Below are 24,547 nucleotides of genomic sequence, written 5' to 3'. Positions count from 1 at the left end.
TGAAGGGCTGCAACTAACAAAAAATGGATTATCGATCGCTATATCGATATCGATCTGATAATTATTTTCTAGATTAATCGTTTTGTCAATAAAATGGTAGAAAACTGTGAAAAATGTCAGTTTACAATGACCGAGAAGAGCATGAACTCCTCACATGTAAATGATGGCAATTAATTATTAAAATGGTTGTTTTATTTTCTGACAACCAATCGCATCAGCACCACAATACAGATTACACCACATTAAACATCTATGGTATCCTTTTGTACCATGAGGACATCAGAACTGAACCATTAGGCTCTGTCTCTCTCTGTCACTGCCTCATGTTCACTCAAAAGACTGAAAACATCATCACTTTGTTAGTGCCTGGCTGTGTTATGCATTTAAATGTTTGATGTGTGGGGACGACCTGAGATTATCCTGCTGTTCTCTCAGCATCTGCAACGGCTCTCAGCTCATGTTAGAGAGAGAGAGAGAGAGAGAGAGAGAGAGAGATGCTTACTGTACATACGGTATCTGCATGCAAGTAGCTGAAAAAGACCCTCAGGTCTGCATCACAAACATGCATATCCGGATTGAAATGTTTGATTACATAAACCTTGTGTCGTCTGCACAAGGCTCAGGACTAAAATGTACTGTGTATCGTTTTCTTTCAGCTGTGACATGTGAGGCTCACAAGTGAAATTCTGACACTGCAAAGAAGATGCTTTAAAAAACAAGTTACTCCAGCTTAAATCTCTCATGCTCTTTACACATAAGATGGTAAGATGACAGGAAGCAATTGACAAAGGGATGCAATAAAGGTTGGCTGGATTCGAACCACAGACATCGCTGTTCATGGTTGGCATCGTAACCTCTAAGCTGCCCTGGTTTGATCAGCAGCAGTAAGAGCTGTGCTTATTGGAAGATGGAGCAGCAGGGCAAAGACGCAAAGTGTAGTGTAGGTTTACATTACCATGTGTAGGTAGGTAGCAGGAAAGCCCAGAAAAAAAACCTAGCAAAGATTGTTTTGGAAAGGAAGCAAATGACCTCTTCTTCAGAGAGGAAGAACATGAATAAGAAGACAATCCAGAAAGGTTTGGGTCTGCACACATAGAATGATACAATCATAATCATCATAAACAACAAATATTGCTATGATTTCTTGCCATTATTGTTACAAAACCCATGACCACATTAGCAATGCACTCCTCCACATTACAGCCAACTGGTATTTCAGGCAATAAATCATTAGGCTGTATATAGTGTAATGGAAAAATTAGATTCCTCTGAGTGTCTGTTCCTCTCCGTCTCTGATCTCTGAGGAGCCCCACTGCTCTCCTTCAGTATGTCCTCTCCACTGATGAGCTGCCTCCATAATATATTCTCTGTAGTTTTGTACCCTAACTGATGTTTAATTATTCCGACACGGTGATTTGGCTGTTGCTCATAAAATATTGAAACAGAAGCGGCCCAGGAGGCACACTGAAAGACCCTGGCTTCACTCAATCCTTAATGCGACTCGGCGTGGAGCTCGGCGTGGAGCTCGGCGTGGAGCTCGGCGTGGAGCTCGGCGTGGAGCTGGGCGCTGTCTGCAACTGACATCAAAGTCAACACAGACGCACAACCACCGTATAAGTTGTTTAGTGAAATTTTTGTTTAAATAAAATACAATTTTCTTTTTTTTTCCCCCAGTCCTCGCAGGAAGTTTCATGTTTTAACGTGAATCTGTTCTTGACCTCCTGCTGCTTAAGACGTCTTCTCTGAGCCGTGCCTGAAACCAGTGTGCTTGATTACTATCAAAAAGCGATTATACTAGATCAGCGTTCTGATTACAGCTACTAACCAGGCACTGTCTGCTAATCTACTGAGACAGGCAAATCCCAGGGCAGCTATCAAGGCTACTTAGGAGCCTTTAAATTCCACCACCCCGTCTCTTGACCATTTTGTAATCAACTTTCTTGTAAATACACGTCACCTATTCAGTTGGTCCCTCCCTGGATGTTGATTTGATGTTGAGGTTTGACCTGAACACTGAAAAAAATGTATAAAGTTAAGAAAAAAATATTTTATTTTATTTAGACATTTTAAGCATTCTGATGGTTTTTCTAATGACAATCTTATGATTTTTTTTTTCTTCATGTCACTCTTTTTTCAGTGTTTTATTTTTTCAAACACATATTTGTAAAGTTAAGTCTGCTTCTTTCTGCCGATGTTGTTTTTTCATACAGAACCGGGTTGGATAAAGTTAAATTAATTGACGTTATGCAGAGGTCCGCCGTAACAAGCGCTAACCTTAGCTAATGTCAGTCTCTAACTCTGGGAATTCCAGGTGAACTTGTGAAAGCTGTTGCTATACAAGACAGAGGCAAACTGCAGTCGAGCAGGTCCGAATCTCACAAACCCAGAGAGAGCGACAAGAAGGAGCAAAATCAATCAATGCACTTTGGGCAGCTCTACAATAAAATAAGATTTTACCCATTTTGAATATTTAAAAAAATTAGAAAATCAATATGTGGCAGTCAACGCTGATATTGTGGCGGGCCACCACAAATAAATCAATGTATGGGAAACTCCCTGGTTGTGAGTTGTAAAATGTGCAGCAGTGGTATGTCACCATCTGTTTCTAGTGCGAGACAAACGGATACCAAATGAAAACCAGCGGGCATGCAAATTATACTAGTATTGTTCAGATTGTGTTTTTGGCTTTTGTAAATACTTAAGGGATCAGTGGACTTAATGGTGGACCCCTTGCTGATGCATGCTGGGATATCGTGTGACCACTCACTGAGAGGATAAAACCACAAACATTGTTTTGTAGAGAAGAGCTTTCGCATCATGTCATCCCAATCGATCAGTTGTGTAGGTGTGTGTGTGTGTGTGTGTGTGTGTGTGTGTGTTTTTGTGGCTCTTAATTTGAAGTTGGTCAATGTTCAGTTCAAACCATTTATATCCACATTTGGTGATTTTCAAGCTTTTGCATAAAGTTTAACCGGATTTCTCTGGGTTTTGGCTGGCTGTTGGTTGGACAAAACAGTACATTTGCAGAAGTTATCTTGGGTTTCCGGAGTATTGTGATATGCATTTTCTACCGTTTTCTTACATTGTATAGGCTATAACAAATGATTAATCAGTAATGAAAATAATAGATTGTTGCCCTATTGAAATCTCGAAATCCACTCCATTAGATGTAAAACAACCCTCATTACACAAGACCCTTTACATCCCTCCATAACTCATTCCAACCCCTCCCATCAGGCCAAATGAATGAATGAGCGAATGAATGAATTTTGCTATGCCACTTTCTGGTGTGACCTGGCACAGAGGCTTGTACAATCCTTGAAAACCTCATTACGTTAACTCAAAAAGTCAGTGTCAACTAGCCTAAAACAAGGCTGTTTTCTTAGTTTATTTAAAGTTTATACAGTATTTTGGAGCAACCTGATGTTCACTCATATAAATCTGTGTTTCTGCATACTGATGCACAGTGCAGTTAAAGCAAAAGTAAAACACATGCCTTTTTTTATAGTCTTTTCATGCTTACAGTGTCCTTTATAACTCACATTGTTTTTACACCCTTTTTTTTTTTTACCTTGTGCTGTATTTGTAGCTCATTGCATGTTTCTGTGTCAAAGCCAAACATGTAATGCAGACTGTGTCTTTAGCAGACCCACCAATCAGAGTCAGTGAAGTGTTGTGGACAGGAAGTGAGCTCATAGACTTTGTGGCCTGCACTCTGTGTTCAGGAAGGCGTTTGACCCAGGGGGGCATTGTTAAGGTTTTTTCCCCTCACATTGTTGTGGAAAGCACACAAGCCAGCCTCTCTGGTCTAGTTTGGTTACATGGTCACTTATATGTACGTACATGGAATTCTTGGATTCTATTCAAATTGTCTTCATAATGTTTAGAAAGCAACACATGATTTCTCAGCATAACTTTCCAACAGTTCTTCATACAGTCTATAGCCTCTAAAAATCTTCACTATCCATAAAGATCCATGCTTCATTCTGCTCTCCTTAGATTAGATGAACACAGCTGTTGAACTTCAAAGGCTAAATTCAGCCAACGTTGAAAGTGTTGTTGAAATTGTGTGTGTGTGTGTGTGTGTGTGTGTGTGTGTGTGTGTTGTTTGTGTGTGTGTTGTTTGTGTGAGCGCGCTTGTGTGCTTTTTGAAGGCTGTTTTAATGAATTTTTGAGATGGGGCCTTTTAATGTCTGGTTTGCTCCGTCTTCCAGCTCTGTCTGCGCTCTACAACCATTGGTCTAAAATTGACTGCACACTCTGGTGCCTGGTAGTACCAAGGCTGCAGTTGAGAGGTGTGTGTGTATATGTGTGTCAATAATTTGTGGTTTGTTTGTGCCCTTGTTGTATGTTGTTTCTTCTCTGTAAGCTGTGTGTGTGTGTGTGTGTGTGTGTGTGTGTGTGTGTGTTCAAGCACAGTGAGCCATCGTCAAAAAAAGGCAAAAAATTACACTTGCAGACGCATCTATGTTCACTCACACACACACACACACACACACACACCACGCTCTGTTAACCACTAATGTTTTTCCCATTAAGGTTTTATAAACTTGTGAAAACTGAAGCTCCTTCAGCTTTCAGATTTCTTAAGTGCAGGATTCCTTCAACGTGTGAACAGCTGTATCTGTTTAAAAAGCGATGAGTGAACACAAGTTTGTCTGAAAGCTTACTTTTAGGAATCCTCAGAAAAAGACGAATGTTTTAAGTTTATTAGTGTCTAGACATGTGGCTGGTGTCTGAACTGTTCAGCACCAGTTGCAGCATTGATTTAAAGAAGCAGCAAGTAGCTCAGATCTGGCACAGATATATGGCCCTCTGTTGCACCGGCTCTGATACACTGACATGCTCAGTGTTCAACTGCTATGGGTCAACGTCCCTGCTAGCTTTCGGTCCAGCTATCTAATTACCTGCACTGAGGAGGTTATGTTTTTCTGTCCTGTTTGTTTGTAAACAGGAAAAATTATGTTGACCGCTTTCAAAGAAATTTAGTATAAAGGAACACGTGTCCACTATTTCTTATGAAAGGGTTTCTTAATATTGTGAAATATATTCACAATTTTATCAAGAACTACTGTCATAACTTTAATGAAATACATCTGGCGTATTTGTCCACTGGATATACAGTAAGTTACTGTGTATTGATGCAACATCAAAATGACCACCTAGTAGAATAAAAAATCAGCAACAATCTGGATTTTTCTTTTACCAGTATGTTGTTTTAATTATTTGCTTCAAATACACACAAAAAACACCAAAAACTAAAAAATAAGTTGGAAATGTCATAAAATGATGCTGTCTTTATTTGGGATATTGGAACAAATTCTGGGAATCGAATATAATTTGAATAGTAAAAAAATAAATCCTAATTGATTTCTTAAATTACTATTCAAATGTTTATTTTTTTACAAATGTATTGGCTAACGTTAGCTTCTCAACTTGGCCTACTCGCATGTGAAAACAAAATGCTTTTGTTAGGTCATGTCTGATGAGCAAAGTTAGCAGGAGTGAGCAACACAAGACATTGTGAGGTCTTAAGGCACGGAGCTACGGTAGAGACAAAACAGTAGAAAGGGAGTGACAGGCTGCAGCTGGGAATCAAAAGAAGGATGAGTAATATTAAAATAAATGCTTATGGTATCATTAATTAACTTGTTCATGTTTCCTACCTGTGTCGCGAGTTATAGGAGCCCTATGGAGACAGCTAATGTTAATGTTAGCTACCCTTTAAAGTCCGTTTCGACTTCATATATTAAATTCTAATAAGTGTGTATTTTTATTACCATGACAGTCTGCAAGAAACAGTTTGCTAATAAACCACTGACAAAGTGATGACAGCACAGTTTTGCAAAGTTATCAATGCTGTTAGCATGGTGGCTAACACTAACGTTAACGTTACTCCATTGATGACATATCGTTTTGGCTGTGCTTTCTAACATGCTGTCAGTGTGCTAACCGAGCACCGTATGCCTTTACAACAGAGCTGCTTCGCTACACTTGTTGGATAATGTTTTATTAGAGTTCTCTATTATTTTTTTTTTAATTTGTGTTTGTCGCTGTGTGCTAGTGGTATCCTTTTAATACAAATTCTAACCAATCTCAATCCTCGAGCCTAAACCTAATCCAACCAACGGAGGCAACGAGTACTAGCCAATCAGAGGCGAGTAGGTCTTACCTTTGACCATTTCTGGGAAACGCAGATTTGTGCCCCTTCCAGGCTAATGTTGGTAATCCCTCTAGTGGACAGAAGGTATAACAACGACCACATGTTGATAGTGGCATTGGCAATGCATAAGTCTGAGTAGTGTAGTAAATAATGATGTTATATAACGGATATAATTTGAATATTAAAAGTAATAACGAATGAAATTTAAATGGTATTATAGAGGAAGATTGACATCTCTAGTCTTCACACCTGAATATGATTATCTGATTGTCCCACCTCCCTCTAATCCTGCTAGTCTGCCTTTCCATTTATTTACTGTTGTTTCAATCTGTTACCTTTGAAGTAGTCTTGGAAAATTGACAATAGTGTATGGGTTAATGGAGCGATGTGAGAATGACTGAAGAGAGCTTGGAATTAAAAATATAAAAAGAAGACAATATTGTATGGCATCGAGATGGGCCTGCATGTTCTTCTGTTCTCAGTGAAGCTTTTTCTTAGCTATAGCTAATCATGTTATAATATATGCACAGAATTTTTCCACTGGGAGTACAGATTGCATTATGCTTGCATTGCACAGTAACCATATCACAATTTACCGGAAATGACCTCTGACCACGTTCAGGTGTACAGTTTCTTAGTCGCCACGTGAGATTGGGGAAATAAAGCGTTCATATATTAAGCTCAACTGTCCCAGATTCAAACTAAGCTAGCAGTGTGAAGGTTATAACTGCATTAGATCAGAATTGCATGAACCTGAAAAAAGTTTTTTGATCCAGTATAAGTTATAAACAGTGTTGGGCAAGTTACTTCCAAAATGTAATACATTATAGATTACTAGTTACTGTCATTTGAGAGTAATTAGTTATATTACAATATTACTGTCTCTGAATTGTAATGCGTTACACTACTTTTGCATTACTTTTGAGTTACTTTCACCAAAATAACAGGGGAAGTTTGATTTGGCAGCTAGCTTGTGAATTTCACCACCGGATCAATAAAGTCTCCTCTTTATCCACTTTAATACATTATAGATTATTCATATTTTGTATAATTAATATAAATATGCAAAGTAACTAAAGCTATACAAAATAGATAAGTAAAACGTATAATAGGCAAGTAGGAGAAAATGAAAATACTCAATTAAAAGTACGGCATTGTTGTAAAATGTTTGTTTATAGCACTTCAATAAGAAATTCATGTTGTTTAGGTTAAAACACTCTAAAGGAAATGTTCAATTATAGTGTGATTAAAACTCACTATTAACATTATTTACAGTACTTGATTTACAGCTGATTTGTGAAAAGGTAGCCTACACAAAACTAAATTATTTAACAGTAATTTAGTTTTACTGCGAACCGTCACAGGAAGTGCTTTTATTTTGAAGTAGGCTACACGGAAGTTGTCTGTTGTGTAGCCTACTCTTGCTAGCTTACTGAGATGCAACATGTCCGTCAAGCTCAAGTTGTTCACTTTCTTGTTTGTAAAACTGCAACATATTGAACAGTAAATGGTATGATATTTACGTGTAGCAAGCCTCAACATTAATTCCCGACATGTTTATATCTGTCAGCCGCTGACGTACCGTCACCTGTTGGGACATACATGCTGTCCGTACCGTCTCTGGTTCTGGCTCTGACCACGGGAACAGAAACAGGACAGCTCACTTCAACGCAGCGTAATAACTCCTGAAAATAATATCCATCTCGCAAATGTATTTGTCTCTGCAGTCATCTCAACCATCGAATACAGCGACAGGAAAACAATACGGCTTTTTTTTTCCTGTGAAGAAATGTGTCGCGATGTTGGTGAATTCTTAAAAAAAACAATGCACCACTAAATGTTGCGTTAAAATGCGTTGTAACTCGCGTTACTGAGATTGTAACGAGTATAATATTACCGAAATTTAATTAGTAATGCGTTATATTACTGCGTTACAGCAAAAAGGAATACATTACTGTAATTGCGTTACTTTTGTAACGCGTTACTCCCAACACTGGTTATAAATGTGTTTGTTGCGTGACTGACACGTTTTTATTTGACCTTTTCTTTTTTATGGTAACGCTGGCAGGAGGAACAGATTGTGGAGATGAACTGTACTCTCATATGTTTTGTCTGCCTTGGCTTTTCTGAAACTAACAAATACAGACACATCTTTGTTCTGTAGTGTAGTAAAACGATAAATCAGCACATATGCTAGCGCTTACTCCGTACGCTGTTACTGTGACAGTGCAGGCTCACTGCGCACCCATCTTGGTTTAGTGGTGGATTAGAAGTGACACTGCAGGCTGTCTGAGTCTAAGCCTTGTTTACTCTGGCGGGGTCATAGCTGTGGATTCAAACCATCATTAGGTAGCAAAATTACTCAGTGGGACAGAGCTCCAGACAGGGAGTGAGAGAGAAGACTAAAGTGGGAAAAAGAGTAGGAGGAACAATTCAGAAAAGAAATATAAAAACAGAGGAATTTGCGTGACATAGAGTGAACCGAATGACTTCAGCGGGGGGGTAGCTAGAACCTGGAGGCCAGGGCGTGCTGTGGTCAAACCCTTTTTATAAATAAACAGACAGATTGGTCTAAAATAAACATGAATCGCTCATGTCAGTGTGAAGCAGATGGACGAATAACCCCACCCAGGACTGGGACAGGACAGCAGGCCCTAAACATGAGCTGCTGCTGTAGTGCAGAGAGGCACTGGGGGTGAGGCCCTTTTGTGAAACCACCCATGCAAGGAAACTGCAGAAAACAACCAGTTGAGATATTTGTCCATTTAAAAAATTGACTTGCAGAAAGATCAGGGATCAGTGTCGTGTCTTGTCAGGGGAGATTGGGAACCCTGACTGGAGGGTCTGGATCTCTTTTTGAAAGCTGTAAACCTGGTCTTCCCGCTGCCACTTCAGACATGGACGTTGTTCTGCTGATGTAACAGAAAGCAATAGGCTCATGGTGGGCAGGTGAAATAAAAGCCTTCCATTAATTAAAAAAAACATCTCAAGGAATGAAAGGAGCATCATACAATAACAGAGATAGTAAGCAAATGGAGACTACAGACTTTCATAACAACAAAGGAGAATAGGAAGAATACAGTATATTTTGGACATGGCAGGCCATGAATCTTTACTGCAAAGTGCCTGCTGGTGAGAAGCAGCTGGTGAATTATATTCCTTCAAAGTTAGCCTAATGGACTGTAAGACAGGAATACAGATGACCGAGTCTAGATGAGAAGACTTAAGCTGCTTACACACAGTGAATCTGCAACATTTCTGGTTAAATTATTTAGAAATGGTTCACAATAATTTAGTTCAGTTCACACGTACATCTTCTACTGTATATGGAAAAAGTCTGTGTCATGTCTTAATGTCTGTGTTGCATAGATTATGTAATACGTGTGCAAGAGATGGTATGTGGCTAGTGAGATAAGGTAATGCAAGATGTTAATGGGAAAATTCTCCACCTTTTTTAATGTGGATGTCCAATCAGTACTGTTGGTATATGTAGTCTACTTAAGAAATAAATGACCCAGTGTGTACTATATTGATTGAGAAAGCGAGTTCTTGGGCTCTTGGAGCCATAGCATTTGTGTCTACACGTATCAGGATGAGTGGCAACTTCGCTTGGCTCTCTTAGCTTTTTACTTAACAAAAAAAACTCACAAAATGTCAAAAAAGGAAACATTCTTACACCTAAACAGAAAAACCGTACACCTTCTTAATTCAAGTTTGTCTCACGGACCAAGACTAGATTAACTACCTGTTAACTCCTACTCTCTCTGATGGAAACGTAGCTAGTTTGCAATACAAGAGAAGAGAACAGGGAAGTTTTGCGTTGCGCCCCAGCTACCAGCGCTGAAATAGCTTGTAGTTCTTGACTGGAGGACGGAAGAACTACAAGCTACTACTAGAGAGGAGAGGAGATTTTGCAGCTGTGGTCGGATGAGCCCCAGAGACACAGAGAACATTAGAAGGAACAGCAGGCTTTTTTCACACCATATTCCTCATTTCGATAGAGATAAGGTTGAAAACCGCTGACATTTCACTTTAAAGGTACCCTGTGAAGTGTTTGACCACTAATAGTGCCATGAAGCATTGTTTTATGATCAAAGAAGCGCAGCAATGCGCCTGCAAAGAAGATGAAAAAGAAGACTACAAGCTAGTAAACATGCATAACCAATGCATTGCAGATATAAAAAATGTTTGCGAATGTTTTATGATTTATGAAATGTTTTTGGAGCTGTAATGAGTAGTTGATAAATTGATAAGTGGATTGGCAGAAATCTGCAACTTTTTTGATAATTGTGTTAAACACCAGACATTCTCTGGTTCCAGCTTCTCAAAAAGTGTATATTTCCTGTTTTCCTTAGTCATCTATGATATAGAGGATTGCAAAAAAACTCCTCATTGAATCATTTATTTTTCTTTTGATTGACTTGCTTGTTCTCTATCAAACCATCATGCAAGGAAAGCGTCACGCTGTGTGTGCTTTGCCTGGGAATGTTGCTGATTTGCTCTCACCAGAGCTTTGGCAGAAGATTGCTGGTATTCTCATTGAGTCTTGCTACAGCGCCTTGCATAAAAAATACATCTCCTGTTGCCACATGAAGCAAACCTGGCAATAGGTTAAGGTGCAAGAGGGAAAGAGGCTGAGAATAACACTTGACATGATTGCCTCTAGAAATGGTAATGGGGATGCTGATTATCTGTTTGGTCATCTTGGGTTTGCGAGAGTCCATTTTACTCTTGTCTAGTTTTTTTCCTCTTTGTAATGAGGTTCAATCCAATGAGTTTATTGAACTGATTGTGACCCCTAGGGATGTCACGAGAACCGATAATTGCAATACCTTCCGGTTCTAAAATGACAAAACGCTGACGATGTCCATTTTTTTGAAGCACCGTTAGCGACGATGCCAGTGTTAGCAGCATCGGTGTTGCACCTCTTCGGAAACTGATGGGGGCAGTATACGCTTCAGAGTGTTCCAGTCGATACATTCAGAAGTTTAGAGGTCACAAACAAGTGGCCGAAGTCACGCCCTTCTTCTTCCGGTACATATCTTTTGAAAAACTATGAACGAGAGTCAACGGAGATAGATTCTACCCGACCTAAAAAACGGCATGTTTACTGCAAACTCACGGTCCTCTCTTCCTGATTTACAGCCCCCCTCTCTTAGCTTCAAATAACTCACTGTTGTCAGCTATGGCCGCTGAACAGGCTATATTGTAAACAACCGTGGCCGCTTGCCTGCTCCTCCGGTAATGTTAGCTAGCAGTTAGCATGGCGGCGTTAGCCACGGTTAGCCAGGACCAGTCGAGATCACTTTACGGGCTATGTCTCAATTGTTTTTGCGAATAACCAACTCGGGTACTCTAGCTATATAATTCATTGTGAGCACACGAATGTTGAAATTACATAAAATGCCCGTCCCTTGTAGCCGTGATAAATTAGCCTGAAGCTAATGCTTAGCTACCTGTTCAGGAGGAAATTAGCCAACTCTGCGTCCTTTTGGGCTCTAAGCTGTCTCCATCTATTAAAATACATCTCTAATATTATCCCAGGGTTTGTAACGTCTCTGGTCACGCAACTGTTAGAAACACTGTTTTGTTTTGCACTGTTGTTTTTGCACAGTACCTTTTGAAAAGATGCCTGGAAGTCTGGAATGTGTCTGGGGACACTAGTCGTTGCACTATGACCATTAATTGCACTTTTATTATGTTGTTCTATGCTTTATTGCACATGTTTTGTATGTGTTGTTATGACATTTTGATATTTTTCAAATATTTTAATAAAGAAGTTAAAGTACATGGAATCTTAGAAAATCCTTTTTTTTAACCGTGGTATCGAAATCGGCATCGAGAATCCTGTTATTTTACTGGTATTGGCACCGACTACTGAATTTTTGGTATCGTGACACCCCTAGTGACCCTATGTCCTGTTCGAGGTATGTCTCCTGTTGATACACTGCATGATAAAATACAAGCACCACTTAAAATACAAGTTGATTTTAAAGGCTTTTACAACAAACCTCAGTCTACACTAGCAAAGATAAACAACAAGCTTACAGGGTATACAGAAAGAGTGCTCTAAATCCTTCAGTTTACACACAGTCTGCTGGGTAATCTGAGGCTTCAGCCTCCCTCTGACCTGCTGCTGACACTGTGGCGGGCTTGTGCAGGGATGGAAAATGTTTATGTATGTGTCAGTTGACATACAGATTTGTGTCTCTGCTACAAATAGAATATCTAGTGGTAAAATTACTATTTAGTCAACTAATGATTATTTATATCTACTATATACTAAACAAAAGAAAACATGCAAATCTTAACCCTTTTGTTAAAGAAATGTGCCACATTGTGCCTTGATTGTTGCAGTTTTGGATGCCTGTTGTCGAATGTGTGTGCAGTCAATTGCTGCACTTTGCTAACATGTCATGTGATTGGTTGTGCTTTTAATGTGTGGCTATTTGGGTGCGTGTTTCTTTATTTCCATCTGCGACAAATAGACTTGTGAGTCGAATATAAATCAGTTTGAAGTAAGAATTGCATCCTCTGTAGTTTCTTGTGCATTCATATTGGATTCAGAGAGCATACAAAGTGTTTTAGTTGTTTTATTCTTCTACATTGTACAGCTTCATTTGTATTCACACAACGGCAACAACATTCAGCAGATTGATGGCATATCTCAGTATGTCTCAATATTTGACACAGAGCAGGTTGTTTGTCCATATAGATGATGTTAACCATTTTAAATATTTAATTTTGTTTGATTAACATTTTTGCACATTTTCATTATATTCCAATTTACTAATTTAGCTCCCTTTTTGAATTGATCCCACTAAAACAGTGTTTTGTTACAGAGCTGCAAAGATAAATCGATTCATTGATTAGCTGTCAACTATTAAATGAATGGCCAACTATTTTTATAATTGATTAATTGGTTAGAGTAAAAATTCTCTGATTCCAGCTTCTTAAATGTGACTTTTGATGACAGTAAACTAAATGTATTTGCGTTGTTGACAATCCCAGACATTTGAGGATGTCATCTTGGACTTTGGGAAACACTGATCGACATTTTTTTTGACCATTTTCTGACATTTTATAGACCAAGAATCAGAATCAGAAAGGGCTTTATTGCCAAGTACGTTGCACATACAAGGAATTTGTCATGGTGTTGTTGGAGCATGTCACACATTCAACTATAAGAAGGATAAAAAGAATATAAACAATATAAGTATAAACATATACACACAGTATGTATTAATAACGATAAAATAAATTTAAATAAATAGTAAAATAAGTTAAACAGTAGTAAAAAGGAACGCTACAGCAGAGTAGGTACAGTGGCATGAGGAGCTTGTAGGTGTAGTATGGAGAGAGTCAGGGTGGTTTCCAGGCCTTGTTGATAAGGCTAGTGGCGGAGGGGAAAAAAGTGTTTGTGTGGCGTGAGGTTTTGGTCCTGATGGACCTCAGCCTCCGCCAGAGGGGAGTGGCTCAAAGAGCTTGTGTCCGGGGTGGGAGGGGTCAGCCACAATCTTTCCAGCACGCTTCAGAGTCCTGGTGGCGTATAGGTCCTGGAGCGGCGGCAGATTGCAGCCAATCACCTTCTCAGCTGACCGAATGACGTTGCAGCCTGCCCTTGTCCTTGGCAGTGGCAGCAGCGTACCAGATGGTGATGGAGGATGTGAGGATGGACTCAATGATGGCTGTGTAGAAGTGCACCATCATTGTCTTTGGCAGGTTGAATTTCTTCAGCTGCCGCAGGAAGTACATCCTCTGTTGTGCTTTCTTGACGAGGGAGCTGATGTTCAGCTCCCACTTGAGATCTTGGGAGATGGTAGTTCCCAGGAAGCGGAATGACTCCACAGTGTCAATTGTGGAGCCACAGAGGGTGATGGGGGCAGGTGGGGTTGGGTTCTTTCTGAAGTCCACAACCATCTCCACTGTCTTGAGAGCGTTGAGCTCTAGATTGTTTTGCTTGCACCATGTCACCAGGTGGTCAGCCTCCCACCTGTAGGCGGACTCGTCTCCATCAGAGATGAGTCCGATGAGGGAGGTGTCGTCCGCAAACTTCAGAAGCTTGACAGACTGGTGACTGGAGGTGCAACTGTTGGTGTACAGGGAGAAGAGCAGAGGAGAAAGAACGCAGCCCTGGGGGGATCCGGTGCTGATGGTCTGTGAGTCGGAGACGTGTTTCCCCAGCTTCACTTCACAAACAACTGACAATGAAAATAATCGTTAGTTGCAGCCCTATTTTGTTCCTCTAAATCCGCTTTCACACGTGCCTCGTTAACTTTGGTTGAATTGCACTAGATTTCGTTTCCCCCCTTGGTGCGGTTTGTTTGGGCAGGTGAGAACGCAGCAATCGCACTCGGATGCGCAACAAAAGTGGACCAAACAAGCGTACCGCGACCTTTGGAGCGGTTCATTTGTGGTGAGAACGTGATCCGACCTCGAACCGTACCAACTACTGTACGTGTACTCCACAAGTCTGAGCTATACGGCTCCTGTAGTCACGTGTGCTTTGCAATCTGTGATGTGGCAGAGCAGCAGACTGTAGCTGTAGTTGAGTGAAGGTGTCGTTTAGGTGCAGTATTGGATGTCCTTTTTATAGAAACATGCTGCAGCAACTAAAGTGGAAACATTTAATGACTTCAAACAAGTAACATATTTTGTTTGTTCTAGTGTCATAGCATTCTTTAAATAATTAAGTAGTGTTATTGGAATTGGCCGAATAAGCAGAATGTAAGAACACAAAAGACAAACTGCTGCTACTTGGTGATGGACTGCAATAAAATGTGAGAACATTACACAATATTCTTTTCAATTGACTTTGTTCCTGAATTTAAAAAGAAGGCTAGCTAGCAGAGCTAACGTTAGCGCTTTACGCTGCTAGCTAACATCGGCAGTCAAACAAGCATCAATGATCCAATATCTTTTTGATAATCTACACGTTTTTCTTGCGGTGGCCTTTCTACAATAAGCCATGGTAAAAAAAACATATTAGCTAGCTAGTTGATACGTTATGTCCCTGCTGGAGCGTCGGTTACTTTAGCGATGTTTAACGTTGGCTACGTTAGCGGTCGAGGGGTGTGGCGATGACGATTATCAATACGCACGTATGCGGCTTTTCCGTCCAAACGAAGCCAAAAGGGAGCCGTTTTCAATTTTTTTTTCACCCTGGGAACAGGTTTCAAAAGTGCGTTTTCAGGCAGTGCGTTTACAGGATTCGTTTGGACGATACGCCAAAACGATGCTAAACATGTGCATTTGCATCAAAAAGCGTCTCCGTGTGGATGGCCCCTCAGTATTTACAAGTATCAAATAAACCGCTTATGTGGACATAAGCTAATGTAGTTTGGTTGCTTCTGAGCTGAGTTAAGCTTATTCATGTGGATTCACTGTTGAATATTGAATTATTTTTTTTGGCACAAAAACTAAAGTCACCTGTTCTAAATGTAGCTGGCCAGTCGTTGCATCCTGTGGCACTTGCTTTTGTCGACATGCAGTCTGCTGTCTACCTCTGCCCTGCTTTATTACGACAGGGGAGACAATGACCCAGAATCCATTTGACCTGAGTGCTTTAAATCAAGGCTCCATCAGAGGAAAAAAATTCTCTCCCCACCAGCACGCCCAGCGCCAACTAGGACAAGTAATCCAGACAGAATAAAAATGTCCTCTTAGAGGACACAGGGGGAGAGAGGGATGGAGGAGTGAAGACATTACAGACGGAAAGAAAGGAGACAAGGTGCTGGATTACTGACTGGAGACATGGAGAAGTTGGGCACTGCTGCAACAACAACATGCTTTCTGACATGAGATAAGTTATCTCATGGGACACTGATCGGAGCAGTCCCATGGAAAGTAAATAACAAAGTTGTAAGAAAAACCTGTTTTTGCATCTATTTTTCTACATACATTATATACTTATCGGCAACTTTAAAAAGTACCAAAGGTGGCATTGAATTTCTGGCCACACCTATAGTCTTGTTTACTTATTCTTTGATCAGATAGTTTCTGATTAAAACCATAGTTTTTGCCAATTTTAGACTAGATTTTATTAGGCATTGTGCTAGTGTAGTTCTTGAAGACCATGTGATTCAGTCAAAAGATCCAGAACAAGCTGTTAAATTGACCTTGAGCTCCTTGAGCTTACATCCAGTCCACATGGTCCAGAATGAACCATCGAGTTCTTAACGTCACCAGTTTTTCCACTTATTTTAACATAGCCTTTTGCTTATTATAATATCTGAATCATGCAATCACAATGACAGATCGCAGCGTTCCGTGACTATAGTCCCAGTCATGTGCATCACTTTTTAGTGTCCCCTGGAAACAGTTTCTGTTGTGTTGTGAGCTTCTCTATTTGCAGCACTTTTTTCTAAAGGCTGCACGTGTCATTGATTTTGGTCAAATTGGTAAACATGTTTCTTAATTTGCTTGTGTTGTGTCTATTTGCGTGTTTTCTTAATTTGCAGTGCGTTGAGCTCCCAGTGCTACCATATTTCCCCCCTTTTCCAGTCTTTTTGATAAGCTAAGCTAACAGCTGCTGCCTGTAGCTTCATATTTTATTGCACAGACATGAGAGTAGTATAAACTCTCGTCAAGAAAGCGAGAGTTTAGCCTAAACGTTTGTTCAACATTTAAGAACTTTGGCTTTTTTTTGTAAAAAAAATTAACCATTTTAATATTGGTATTGTATCACCAGTGTTATAGAAACATTTCAAATGCTACACAGACCTGTTGATATGAAATGTGTTGTAATTAAGTGTTTGTCTTCAGATACTCGTCTAGATTTCACCAAAGGGGTGTGTGTGTGTGTGTGTGTGTGTGTGTGTGTGTGTGTGTGTGTGTGTGTGTGTGTGTGTGTGTGTGTGTGTGTGTGTCTCTCTCTCTCTCTCTCTCTCTCTCCATGGCTCACTGAAGCCTGCCCTGTTTATCTGTTTACACACAGCAGCAGCTGCTAATCTGCTTTTTCTTTCCACTCCTCTTGACACTGAATAAAAAATTCAGAACCTAACAGAACATAATGGGATAAAAAATCTAATAAAAAAACATTTCTAAAAAAAATCTTTTTGAATTTCCAAATAGTAATCTCATTCCAGCTAAATGCATACCCTGTTGTTTAAAACTAAATGCTGATAGAGATGGATGCAAAAATAATGGATTTGGCATTTTCATTAAACCCCCTGTTCTTCCATTACAGAACTGAAGAAAAACATGGCTTTAAACTAGAGAGGGAGAAATGAATAAAAAAAAAACATGTAGGTGATTAGTTTAAGCAAAGCAACCCAAAGCCTAATTAAACAATTAACATATAGAATACATAATTAGTATATAGTATCAAGACATTATGTAACTTGTGGTTTTACATGACAGATGTAAGGGGACACAGACATTTATAATACTGGAATCTGAGCACTTAATTCAAAAGACGAGATGAAACAAATGATACACAGCATTGAAAAGAATAAAAGAAACTGCGTCTAATTGACTGAGGGGAACTGCAGCAGTACTTCAAGCTCTGTGCAGGGTGTGTGTACAGTATACCACTGTGTTTCAGGTGTAATGTAGTGTGTGTGTCTCCAAACATAGACCTGCGTTCAGTCAGTTTGACTTCAGTGACTTCAGTCTGACATGGCCAGGGGCCGTGTTTCGGCTAATGGCTTTACGGTTGTCAGAAAGGTCAGATGTCAAATCTCAGTGCAGTAGTCAAAACCAACTGCTTTCTGTTTAATGGCCATGTGTTGTGTCATTAGCCTTTTGTGCAGTGTTTCCTCAACACTGACTCAGGGCCCAAATTAATTGCTAGTGTATGATAATGAGGACCTTTGGGTTAAACTGCAGTTCTGAAATGTGGGTCTGCAGTGAATTAAGTTTAAGAGCCGCTGTTACAAAATTTGAGTAGTGAAATAATCATTCACGTTTTACACAAACCACCAGGTCAACCAAACTTACTCAGAAGAAAAAACCAAGAACACAACAACTATGCAGTTTTCCTGTGCAGTGAGCGATTATTGAAAGGTAGAAGTGTTTGAAAGGAACTAGTTTGTACGACAACATTGGAAGACTAAAGCCGCCTACACATGATAGGCGGCAAAACCGCTTTGCGCAGGCCATTCCATTGATGTCCTATGGGGAGGGCGGTGGCGCCCAACTAGGCGCTGAGCTACCCCTGGTGTCGGGCACCGTTCGGATTTTGCGCTGCGCTCAAAGTTCAAATTATTTCAACTTTGACCTAGTTGCCACTGACCTTTCGAAAGCGCAACCAATGAGATAACAGCATGTCGTTGTTGTAGTAGAAGTTGTAGTAAACTAGAACGATCATTTAAATAAAAAGCCGTATTTGTTATTTTAGATACATATCTTGAATGGCAGCACGCAACAAATAATCATAAAGATTTGTTTCATGGTAAAAGTCACTGGCTTGAAAAATGACTGTGTCCTGATTAGCCTGAGTGTAACACATTGAACATTAAGATATTTCTGCGTGCTACATGCTTCAAGCACCTATTAGCATGTGATAAATGCCACACATTGTCGAGCCTCTTCTGGTATGCAAAGAGTGGGCTCATGCATTGATTTCTCTTCGAGTCTAATATGTCAGCTGAGGCTGTCATTTTCTCCAGTGACAGACAGCGTGCTAAAAAATGAACTCGCAGTCTGATGTTATGGATTTGGTTTTGTCTCTGATGACCTTAACACTTTGGTAAAGCTCATTATGAAATCAGAACAGGCTGTCATTTTGCAAAAGCCTTTATAGTCCAGCTAAACCATGAAATGAGAAGAAGTCATCTCATTCCAAGAGGCTGGCTGGATTGCTCATTTTAAACGGATAAAAAAATATTGGATCAAGCTCTTGCATTGCAAATGTCTTAACAAAAACATCCCGTTGTACTCTTCCAGAAGTCGTGTAAAAAATTGACTGATTGAAAGAGAAGCTTTGCTCAGTCAGACTCAATCTTTCATTTCACACCGGGGCCTTTAAGAAATCCTGTAATGAATTTCCAATTCTTTAAACTCTAGTTAACTACTTGGTGAATAGTCTTATATACTCCACGACCCTGAAACTTTTGGGGGGATACAAGGTTTCAGGAAGTGAATTGCTTGTATCTGAGCAGTGAATGATGATGGTGCGTGTCACTTGTACAACAGCTGTAACTCCTGCTACTATCTGGCTGAATTGTTGTGGTGGTGGTGCTTTTTGAATCAGCTTGGCCCACCCTTGGTATTAGTAGGTGTTTAAATGAATTAGTGGGACCTGGAGACATAAGTGTTGGCCTGTAGCACAGGGTCTCAGGGACTCTGGGGTCGGGATTGTGATGGGAGGGGGCACAGAGGAGGGACATAGTTTTTATGTCCGTCTGCTGAGGCCACAGTTTCACAAGCAGGCACGCAGGCAAACACAGGGTACACACTCTTTCTCATGACATAGGGGGTTTGTACAGCACACATGTAGATTAAATGCAGATACACACACACAAACTCTGTCACACACACTGGCCCATTGTGTGTGACACTGCCGCCACTGTGTCTCCTTGCGGAGCGTCCTGACACAGCACACGCCTCCTCACTGCTAAATGTCATGCACTGTTACTGACATTATTGGTTAAGCAAAGTGCAGCGAGTGTGTGCGTTTGTTTGTTTGTCTGTTTGTTTGTTTGTTTGTGTCATGTTCTTCTGTATTACTTGTTATTGTTGTGTATGCAGTAGAAGCAATGAATCGGTTAGTCAATCAAAAAAACCGACTGATATGTTATGGAAACTTGAGTATATTTAGGTTTTCTCTGTTTTATATCATTGTGAACAGAATTTCTTTGAAGTTTTGCACTGTTAGTAGGACAAAACAAGACATTTGAGTACATCGTCCTGGTTAATTAGCTTGGTTAATTGATTAATCAAAAAGAACAATCAGCAGACTATTCTATGATAGAAAATAATCATTAGTTTCAGCACGATGTGTTTTCATTCTGAAATCTGTTCAAACTGAAATTTGAATGATTGATGATGAATCCTAGTCCATTTAATGTCAGAAAAAAGCGGAAAATGCCCACCACAGAGCCCAAAGTGATGTCTTAAAAAAGAAAAAAATATTTACTAACATATAAAACAAAGTGATACTTTCCCGCCAGAGATTTATTTACATTTTTGCTGTTTGTTGTTCGACTTATCATTTCAGCTCTGTTCTGTTTTACTGTAGACGTCCTCTTTTCCCTGACGTGTTTACCTCATTCTCCCTGGCTGTGTGTCTTTTGTCTTTGCGTTTGCTTGTGCCAGGCAGAGCCTGAACAGCATTAGCTTGTATCCTCATACTAGCAGATGAACTGTGAGGAGGAGAGGGGCCTGTGAAAGTACAGCAGGATTCACCAGCCGCACAAGAACACAACACAAACACATGGGGCCCTATCTTGCACCTGGCGCAGGGCAGCGCAAAGCATAGCCCGACGCAAGTGTCTTTGCTAGTTTAAGGCCGACACAGTTTTCAATCCTGTCCAGCACCCGTGTCGTTTAAATAGCAAATGCACCTGCACCCATCTTTGCGCCCATGGGCGTGCTGGTCTTACAGGGAGGTGTGTTCAGGTGCATTCTTGGCGTCTTGCTATCTTGAGGCAGTGGGAAGTGATTGCGCCATTGACCAACAAAAACCTGGTCTTAAGTCAATAACACAGCATTTCATTGTTATTTTAACAGTGAATTAGTAAAATGTGCCTAGGCTTGTGCACAGCACGCGCACACTATGCTTGTTACACACACAGGGAAGCGCAGCAGCACACAAACATGCAAAAGATTACAAATAAAAATATTACGGTGCTAATCCACCATCATAATAGCAATGCGCCAATTGACAAACGCGCCAAAACACACCTATGAATTAATGAAGACACTAAGTACAACCCTTATGAACCATACACCTGGCGCACGGACCCTTTTTTCCACCGTCAAACTAGCAAAAGTGGATTTGGACACACCCTAAACGCACCTGCGTCATGCGCTTCACGCTGTGCGCTTAGATTGTTAAAATAGGGCCCAGGCACTCTTTTGTGGTGCAGTGCTCGGCCTCCTTCTTCTTCTTCTTGCTGATTGATGGGGTCAGCCTCAGTGGGTGGAGTATTCTTATTTTGGCAACTTGCTCCTATAACTGTCTGTTATAGCTCAGAGGGCAGCTGTGAAACTTTGCACTTCTAAGTTCTCGTCTTTGTCACAGTCAGAAACAAGTGAAGTAATTGGCTGTCAAGATGGTCTATTCAGCACCCGAGGAAGATTACCATTGTTGTTATGAAAAGCACATCTGTAATAGGTTATTTTAAAGATGGGAATGGGAAGTCTTTTAAAAGATATGATTTTCATTTAAAGTATTATTAAAATCTTTTCTCAGCTACTGAATAGAGAATAGAGAGGTCAGAGCAAAACTTTTCGCTGGAAATATTTTTGGTTTATTAGCATTTCTTTAAACCAATCACAATCGTCTTGGGCGGTGTGAAGCACCGGACAGAGCCACGGTGCCGCTGCGAAATAGCCTCAGGAAGGAACTTGTTTTAGTGGAATGTGTACGTTCAAAAGTTGTTCTAGTCGTGTAACAGAAAACTCAGATTGGACAGATAGTCTAGCTAGCTGTCTGGATTTACCTCGCAGAGATCTGAGGAGCAGTATTGTGCTGCCTTTATCTATAATGTACGCCTATTGGCCTCCGTGCCAAATCACCTTCATAATGATGATGGAAGGTCCAGAATGACCTCAATCCAGCTGCTTTGTGGAGATATTAGTGTATTAAAACTGATGTCAGCACAGCTCCACACACACACACACACACACACACACACACACACACACACACACACACACACACACACACACACACACACACTCTCTCTGTTGTGATGCTATAATGTTTAGGCCTTCATTGAAAAGCACTCATTTCCTGAATTTTTAACACAATTTCATTAAACTTAAATGTACCTCTTAATTCTAATCGAACAGCTCGTTTTATCAAGCAAGGACTTTTAAAACGTTTATTTGAGTTTGGTTTCTGTCCTTGAGAGGACATTTGGGTCTCATAAGTGTGGAAACTCATGAACACTCACAGCTGTGTTAAAGTTGTGATGAAAAGGAGATAATGGACCTGACTGCTCAGTGACAGAGCCTTTGTACTGAACTGTCAGGCGGCCATGACAGGCGAAATGTTCTCAGTGCAGTTGGCCCAGTGAGATACAGTAAATGGCTTTGTTTGTAACAATTCATTATTAAGATGTTTACCTTGGACACTGTGTTTTTTTGTATAGGGTTAGAGTATTTATGTATCTTTTATATTGCTTTCATAATATACATTTGTATTAATGTTCTGGTCTGGAAGCAGATACAGATTTTTACAAGTGTGTCAACTATGGTTTGAGGCTGGAGGATAAAGTATTCTTCTGAAAGATGTCTGTTGTCTTTTTAGGCAAAGAAAAAGCATTTTCTTCAGACCACTTATATTTCATTTAGGAGTGTGAGTGGTGTTGCATATTTGTGATCTTGTAATCACAACAAAGCAGGGGCTTTTGTGATGCGTAGGCAGCTGGCAATTTATGAAAACAACAACCTGAATAAAATCAAAGACAAAACTGGTAAAATTGTTAGTAACTGTTACTCTGTTGATGGTTTACTTTGGGCATAAATATTTTTTTAGCAGCAGCTGCTTGCTGTGCTTCATCTGGCCTTATTTTTCAAATAATTGGTGTAAGGGTTCGGCTGTGCCTTTACCATAAAAATGTGAAACACAGTGTGAGTGCAGTCTAACATTCTTATCTGCAGCCTGGGAGCTGATTGAGGTCAATCTGTGATTTGCTGCATTGGCCCCGGGGACCGGCTTTGCTATCACCAGAGGGCTTACAGTTGCTCACAGCTCCCCGAGTTTTACATATCTTCAAACAGTTTGTCTTTGCCTCCTGCTAGGGCATCATGTCATCTACACAGAGTGTTTGCAGTGTCTATTTTTCGTGCACTGCTGAAACTCTTAATGTGCAAGCTAATCTTCCTTTAGGGCAGCAAATGAGTTATTCTCTTCTATCTTCAGCTGTTTAAAAAATGCTATTGTAAATGTTATAGAAACAAGACTACAGATCAGCATGAGGGGGTCTTACAGTTCAGAATTTGTCTTAACTGTGAGAGCTGTCAGTTGATATGTCAAATGGAAACTTCTTTTGTAAATATCCCCCACCGAATAATGCATGAGAACAGCTAAAGCTGGCAATGTGATGAGCAGTAAAACCGCTGCCTGCTTGTTCAGGCACTGGTTTCCTACCAAGAGAGCGATGTTGCTCAGCAGCTCGTCGTCCCTTTCACTCATGTGGTTTCGGGCTGTTTGGGTGCTTGTGAGAGAGTAGGAAAATGCTCATCAGTCTAAAAATCTGTGGTATTTTTGGAAAAAATCATGCTAGTTTGCCAACATCCTCTCCACCCAGTGGTTTTTATTTTCCATGAGTGGGCAATAATCAAGTACTTAATCAGAGTGTTGAAATAATAAGGACAGCAAACAATAGACTGATACTGCTCTAGGTACATGATAATAATATTATCGAGGGCGTAGGTTTGGTTTCAGAAGTTGGGAAACGCAATGAAGTCAAGGGTGCTTTTACAAAAAAGTTTGGTTATCCAAAATCATGTTAATCCACCAAAAATGCGATGTAAATTCCTGGATCAAATCTCATTTTCATTGAGATGATTCACAGAGACATATTGACATCTTTGGCTGCAACTTACTAACAATTATTTCACTATTGATTCATCACATTTTTAAAATTAGTTATTTGGTCTATAAAACATCAGAAAATGATAAAAATGTGCCCAACACAATATCCTAGAGCACAACGTGACGTTTAGTCTTATTTTAACAGACCCACAGTCCAAAATCCATATAAATATTAAATGTGCTATATTGTAAGATACAAAACTGTTAATTCTTACATTTGAGAACTTCAAATCATTAAATTTGTAATTTTTGCTTGGAAAAAAATGACCTATAACAAAATAGTTGATTTCCTTTTGAATGATTAATTGAGTGATTGTTAGCGCTTTCTATTTGCATACCAAAGATAGTTGTTAGCATTTAAACATCCTCCAATATGCTCCATCCTAGCACAGAATGTAAATAGCCTGACAGACAAAAACCCAAGACAAAAAGATCCATAAAGTCTACTTGTGCTGCTTGTAAAGTGTATTACTATTAACACTCAGCAGCATACGGTATGAAGGCAACCCAGATGAGTGTATCAACATCTTTATCAGGATTACGACAGCTTGAAAGTCGGTGGACACTGTTAGAGTTTAGTGAGTAAATCCAACTGAAACTGTGAAAGTTGTAGAGTTTAGATTCTCGGCCCGAGCCCGACCCGAGGTCCGGTCTGGCTCGGGTCGGGCTCGGGC

The 24,547-nt window shown here is 40.1% G+C and overlaps 1 protein-coding gene across 2 annotated transcripts in view; it reads left to right on the top strand.

The window, feature by feature from the left end:
• The window catches only part of ppp1r16b (protein phosphatase 1, regulatory subunit 16B), an 83,762-nt gene that overhangs the window by 1,083 nt on the left and 58,132 nt on the right, over positions 1-24,547 (top strand). The window lies entirely within an intron of this gene.

The sequence above is a fragment of the Sander lucioperca genome, chromosome 6 (assembly GCF_008315115.2).
Source record: "Sander lucioperca isolate FBNREF2018 chromosome 6, SLUC_FBN_1.2, whole genome shotgun sequence".
Classification (NCBI taxonomy): Eukaryota; Metazoa; Chordata; class Actinopteri; order Perciformes; family Percidae; genus Sander; species Sander lucioperca.
The sequence above is the reverse complement of the archived record's forward strand: the minus strand, read 5'-3'. Positions and strand labels throughout refer to the sequence as shown.